General features: G+C 45.0%; 1 protein-coding gene across 3 annotated transcripts in view; it reads right to left on the reverse strand.

Moving 5' to 3' along the window:
* Cenpj (centromere protein J) overlaps positions 1-291 on the reverse strand; it is a 64,741-nt gene extending 64,450 nt beyond the window's left edge. For 2 of the 3 annotated variants that reach the window (XM_013505458.1, XM_013505459.1), the window contains exon 1: positions 69-291. The gene's annotated coding sequence lies outside the window, so the exon portion shown is untranslated. The remainder of the gene's footprint in view (positions 1-68) is intronic. The other variant, XM_005406290.2, reaches the window with a different exon arrangement.
* Positions 292-6,509: the final 6,218 nt, after the last annotated feature.

Genomic DNA, 6,509 nt, shown 5'->3' on the forward strand with positions numbered 1-6,509 from the left:
CGGCCGCCCCGCGCCCCGCGCCCCGCGCCCGCCCTCCAGCTCGTCGGCAACTCTTGCCCAGGAATTACCGCTCCGCGAGGCCTCAGCCAAGGTTTCCGCCACAGCCGGCGGCAGCGTCACCACAGCTTTTACGAATAAGCCGCCAGAATCAGCTTGGCGAACGGAGCCCTGCCCCCAGACAGGCTCCTCCCCTGGCAGGCCCCGCCCCCAGCCTCACGCGCTTGGTCCCGAGGCCTCAAGGGAAGTGTAGTTCCCGCTGGGCCCCCTGCCCTTGTGCACGGGCACTCCGGGCCCAAATAAACTACAACTCCCGTCACACCTCGCGACAGACAGTCGTTGCCTAGGGGATGAACGCCGCACGGCCTTCCGGACAGGCGTGATGCAGAGCTGTCTGGAGCGGGAGGAGCGGCGGGAACATTTATTAGAGCCACCTTCCATGATGGAGGGCACTAGGACTCTTGTAGGCCTACAAGGAGTGCCCATGAGAAAGCACAGCTAGCTCCGAGTGTCCGGCCGATTAACCTATCCTGGAAACCAACAATTTTAGAGAGGTTTTGCTGTTTTGATGTTTGCTTTCCGCTTTGACTGGATGTGTTTTACTAGAGATCTGGGGGTTTTTTAATGGGAGGGGGAGGTGGTCACACTGCTGGGTAAAGTGAAGATTACCCTGAGAAATCCTTCCAGCGCGGAGCCCTTTGGTGTGTACCTGTAATCCCTGCACTCAGAAGGCTGAGGCAGGAGGATCGCCTTTCGAAGTCAAGCTGAGCTACACACCAAGATCCTGTCTCAAAAAAAAAAAAAAAAAAAGAAAGAAAATCACTCCAGAAGCAGTCGTCAGCCGTCTCTCTTCAGCTGGCTAGTCGGTGGTTTGGCACAGTTAAAACTGTTTTGGAATTAAAATGTGTTAGGTTTACATGCCAACTCCCCACAATGAATGTAATCGTTATGTACCACAAACATGTCCTAATAAAAATTTTAAAACTTTATTTTGAGCACTAAAAGTGTAGATTTGAAGGGTTTGTTTTTCCAGTAGGCTGTTTCAGAGGTGCAGATGAGGTCCTTTAGGAAGTTATAGCCTTGCAGGGTGTGGTGGCACACGCCTATAATCCCAGAGGTTGATCCAGGATTCCAGTGAGTATGAGGCCAGCCTGGGCTACATAAGTGAGTTCAAGGCCAACCTGAATGACATAGCTAGATCTTGTCTCCAAAAAAATTGAAAATAAATAAATTTTTTAAAAGTTACTGCTGGGCTGGGGATTTAGCTCAGCGGCAAAGCGCCTGCCTGGGAAGCGCAAGGTCGTGGAGTTCGATTCGTGGTACCGGAAGAAAAACAAAAAAACAAAACGAAATAAAAGTGACTGTCTTTAAGTTACAAGTGTATATCTCTAGCTTCATGTTTGTCTGATTAAACAGCGGACCATGTAAAACCTTTAAGGAAATCAAATGAAGTGCCATTTATAACAGCTGGAGTAATGGTTGAATAAAATCAATAATAGTTAAAAGATAATTGCAAACATTTTCCAGAACTTTGGACCCCCAAAATTTGTTCTGCTTTCTACTTCAGAAATTACGCTTGGAAGCTGGGGAGATAGCTCAGCAGCACAGCTCCTGCCTGACAAGCACAGCGTCCTGAATTTGATTTCCAGAACCAAAAAAAAAAAAAAAATTACCCTTGGTAAGGGTAATTAGCTGGGTAAGGTGTCACACACCTAAAATCCGAGCTACACAAATGGCTGAGACAGTAGGACTGTACAAACCCTGCCTGGGCAACTTAGTAATTTAGTGAGACCGTCTCTCAAAATTTTAAAAATTTTTAAAGAACTAGGGATGGCTGGGCATGGTGGTGCCCACCTGTAAATCCACCCCAGTAACCAGCAGGCTAAGGCAGGAGAATCTCCAAGAGTTCAAGGGCCAGCCTGGACTACATAATAAGATCCTGTGTCCAAAAAGAAAGAAAGAAAGAAAGTAGGGCTGGGGGTGTAGCTCTGTGCAAAGATCTTGGCTACACCCAGTGTAGTGCACACCTGTAATCCCAGCACTCAAGAGGCTGAAGCAGAAAGATTGCCCCGAATTTAAGGCCAACATGGGCTACATAGTGAGTTCAAGTCCAGCCTGAACTACAAAACAAGATTTTAAAAACCCAGGATACTGTTGCTGGCTGGGCATGGTGGTGCACGCCTGTAATCTCAGCACTCAGGAGGCTGAGGCAGGAGGATTGCTGTGAGTTTGAGACCAGCCTGGGCTACAAAGCAAGCTCAAGGCCAGCCTGAACTGCATAGTGAGATCATCTCAAAAAGACAAAAAAAAAAAAAAAATTATTGTGTCTTTGCACGCAAACTATCCTCTACTTTTTATGCTTACATTTTATTCCTATGTTTATTTCATATAACAATGCAAACTGGCTGTTTAAGGTTCCAGTGTGTAAGTTACCTTCTGTAGCCCAGGTAATTTTCAAAGCTGCTCTCCAAATCCATGACAAGATGGAGAGGGCCTTCCAGCTTCCGCTCTGCAAGGCGGTGAGTTTCGGCCTCCTCAGCTGCTCCTGTACTTCATATCTTTAAGTATGGCTACCAGAGAAATTACACTAACAGCTCCCGCACAGGGTTTAGCCCCAGATTACCCACTCTGACACAATCCTAAAGCCTGCACCGAAGGCAGGAGGGCACTGTTGTGCAGTGGGGAAAGAGCACAGGCTCTGGGATTGGAGGCCTGGGACCAAGCTTTAGACTGGCAACATACAAAGGGCTTGTAGTCTTCAGGCCTTAATCTTTCTGAAACTAGTCTTCTTGTTTGCAAAATATAGATGTTAATAAAGAGAAACACTTCACAGGATTGTCATGACAATTACATTAAAAGAAAAAATAGCTATGAACACTCCTCAACTCTTGGCCATGTGGCTTCAACTACAGATGAACTCACTACGTGCCAAAGTCCAGCACTGCAAGTCATGTCAAAGGGTGAGGCAGACACAGTATATTACTTGGTATAGCTTCTTAAAAATTCTGCTGGGTGGAGTGGTGCACACCCTACAGCCCAGCACTTGGAAGGCTGAGGCAGGAGGATCGCTGCAAATTCAAGGCCAACCTAGGATATAGTGAGCTCAAGGCCAGCCTGAACTACATAGCTAGACCCTGTCTCAAAAAAAAGTTTTTATCTGACACATATTAGTAATACACATTAATGGAGTAGAATGTGGTCTTTCAGTACACATATAATGGGTAATGATCAGACCAGAGTAATAGATGCATCCGTGTCCTCAGACATCATTTCTTCGTGTTGAGAACATTAAAGTCCTCCCTCCTGGCTATCTGACACATCAGCTGTCGACCGCAGTTACCCTACTGCGCTACAGAAATTTAGGAATTATTTCTCTTACCCAACTGTGTCCTGCACCACTGACCACTGTCTTAGCCACTTTCCCCGTCACTGGGGAATACTGATAGCCACAATTTAAAGGATGAGAAACTGATTCTGGCTCGTGTTCCAGAAGTGTCAGTCCTTTCATGCTTGGCTGGCAAAGCTGCTCACCTCATGGATGAGGGTGAGGGGGCAGTGGGAAGGGAGATGAACCCTTCCAGGTCCTGCTCCAGTGACCACCTCTCGGAACAGCAGGTCAGCTAGACGCCCCCATAATCCATCACCTTCCAAGACCACCTCCAGCTGTGAGCACAGGAGGCTCTTGAGGAACAAAGAGACATAAACTGTAACAACCATCCCCTCTCCATCCTCTCTTACCTTAACTGTTTTTTTAATGTAGTCAGCCTGGGTATAAAAGCTGACCGGAGAGTTGGGAACCTTTTGTATCTGCACTATGGTAGCAGTGACTGTCCCAGCAAGAGAGGAAAAAAGTACGGGCCTGGCCAAGGACTGCTCCCCAAGCCCCGGTCATCCAGGAAAGCCTAACTGAGAGGGGCAAGGACCTGGCGCCGGGGCAAAGGCAGGGAAACCCCACAGCCCACTTCACCTGTGGGAGGGGAGGGGAAGAGCCTCGCCAAAGTCCCAGCTCAGATTTCTGGACTATGCTACTGGTCGTGCAGCTAAAGCTCAAGGCATGAGCCAGGCATGGTGGCGCACGCCTGTAATCCCAGCACTCAGGAGGCTGAGGCAGGAGGATTTTTGTGAGCTCAAAACCAACCTAAACTACAAAGTGAGCTCAAGGCCAGCCTGAACTGCATAGCGAGACCCTGTCTCAAACAGACAAATAAATAAATAAATAAATACAGCTCAGGGTGACCTAAGAGTCTCCACACATGGGGATTATCCCCTCTACCACATTCTGAGACACCTGGCCTACTGCGCTCAGTGTGCAGCAAAGAGAATTCTGTCCTGAATCTTTGCTACAACAACAGCAAGCAATAGCTTTGCTTTCTTCTTTTTTTTTTTATTATGAAATGACATTTCTTTTATTTTTAATCAGATTTTATTGGTATATTTTAGATATAGATAATGATCACATTCATCATAGAGAATTTGTACTGGTACATGATACTGTTGCAGGAAAAAATGAATCAACAGTAGCCAGGAGCTCAGGGAAGAAAGAAAATTTTATTGACTCCAGCTGACCCCAGAGGAATAATTTCCAAAGCCTGAGGTGGAGATTACAGAGAGCATGTCTTATTTACAGGGTGGTAAACAGAAGTTATAAGAACAAGATAAGCTTTTAGTTGAGGCTCTCCATTGAAAGTATAAGCAGCAGATTGAATGAAGGGGAGGATAGACTATCAGATCTAGAAGACAGGAACTAGTGACCAGGAAAGGAAATATATCGTAAAAGGTATAAGAGACCACGAAAAATCAATTCAACAGCTACAGGATGAAGCAAAGAACAACAACATAGATTGATTGGAGCTGGGTGTGGTGGCGCATGCCTGTAATCCCACTGCTTGGGAGGTTGAGGCAGGAGGATCATTGCAAATTCAAGACCAGCTTGGGCTACAAAGTGAACAGTGAGCTCAAGACCAGCCTGAACTGCAGAGTGAGACCCTGTCTCAAAAAGACCAAAAAAAAAAAAAAAGAAAAAAGAAAAGTAAAACAAATTAAGGTCTTTGAACTACGAAGGGAGCACAACTGTAATAATTATAGATTATTTCACACCAAAGATAATGAAAGCTAAAAGACAACGGATTATTTTTTTTCCTGGCACCAGCAATTTTATTTAGTATATGGTAGAATATAAATACATACTAATACATCCTGGGCTGGGGCTTTAGCTCAGTGGCACAGCGCCTGCCTGGCAAGCGCAAGGTCGTGAGTTCAATTCCCAGTACCGGGAAAAAAACAAAAATAATAATGATAATCATAATACATCTTTTCTTATCATTGATAGTTTTTACATAACAAATTTGTGGCTGATATCTTATATGACAAAAGAAAACTGAAATCTGTAAGTTAATCAGAAAAGGAGCACAGCAATAGGAAAATAATACATTTTCTATAAATTTTAAAGGACTGTTACAATGAAAGTCCATTGCTTTGCTAACAATTTTACTAAATAAAGTCAACATGTATTATGCTGTGAGCTGCTAAGAATGCCTAAACAGGTCGAGCTGACTGGGAACACAAGAGTCATTCGGAAGCTGGAAACCAGGAGGACCTTGCACAACACCTGGGGAGACGCCCTGGAGGCCGATCTCCTAACTGTACAGGCTGCAGTGGAGAAATGAGTGGAGCTCCAGAGAGGTCTGCACAGAGACTTCATGGATTGCATGGGTGCCTAATTTTCAGATTCTGTAGAACCGTCTTCATGGAGAAGGAGCAGCCCTGCGAAATCATGAGTATAGAGAAAAGTGGACGGCCCGCTGCTGGACACTGGTGCTGGTCTCTCAGTCCTTCTTTTCAGTCCTGGCCTTCCTTCCAGCCGTCACACCTCAGTGAGGGGAATCATGATGAGGTAACCCGCTATTTTTCACAACCCTTGGGCTGTAACTACTTGTTGGATCTTACCTGCATATCTTTGTTTTCCTGAGAAACCACTCTGAGGATGCCAACATGTACTGCAGCAGCCACTGATGATTTCCTACCAATCTGTCCATAACTCTGTAATGTCTGTATTGCTCCTATGCTATTTCATAAACGGGTGTATGTTTGTTACTATGTGTTTGCAGCAACAACTATTGAGAATAGTCAATGATTATTTGATTGATCACTCATGTATAGCTCTATTTGTTTTCCTTAGAGACCACGTTGGAGAAACCAGGGTATAGTACAACCACCATTGATAATTTCCTGCCATTTCTGTCTGTAACTCACTATTATTGGTCTATTTGTTTTCCTGAGAAACTATCTTGAAGATACCAATAGGTAAAATAATAACTATTGACAATGTCCTACCACTTTGTCTGTAATTCGGTGTATCCCCCTACTTCTTTGTTGTCCTTCTTTTACTCTTTAAAAAAATAAACAAATAAATAAATAAAAAAGAATGCATAAACACTGGGGCTTTCAAAAGACAGCAGACAAGGCCTTATCTCAATGTCACATGCTGCTCTTACCTGGAGTGAGCTTCCTCT

This window comes from Chinchilla lanigera, unplaced genomic scaffold, assembly GCF_000276665.1.
Source record: "Chinchilla lanigera isolate Chin_1 unplaced genomic scaffold, ChiLan1.0 scaffold00096, whole genome shotgun sequence".
NCBI classification, from domain to species: domain Eukaryota; kingdom Metazoa; phylum Chordata; class Mammalia; order Rodentia; family Chinchillidae; genus Chinchilla; species Chinchilla lanigera.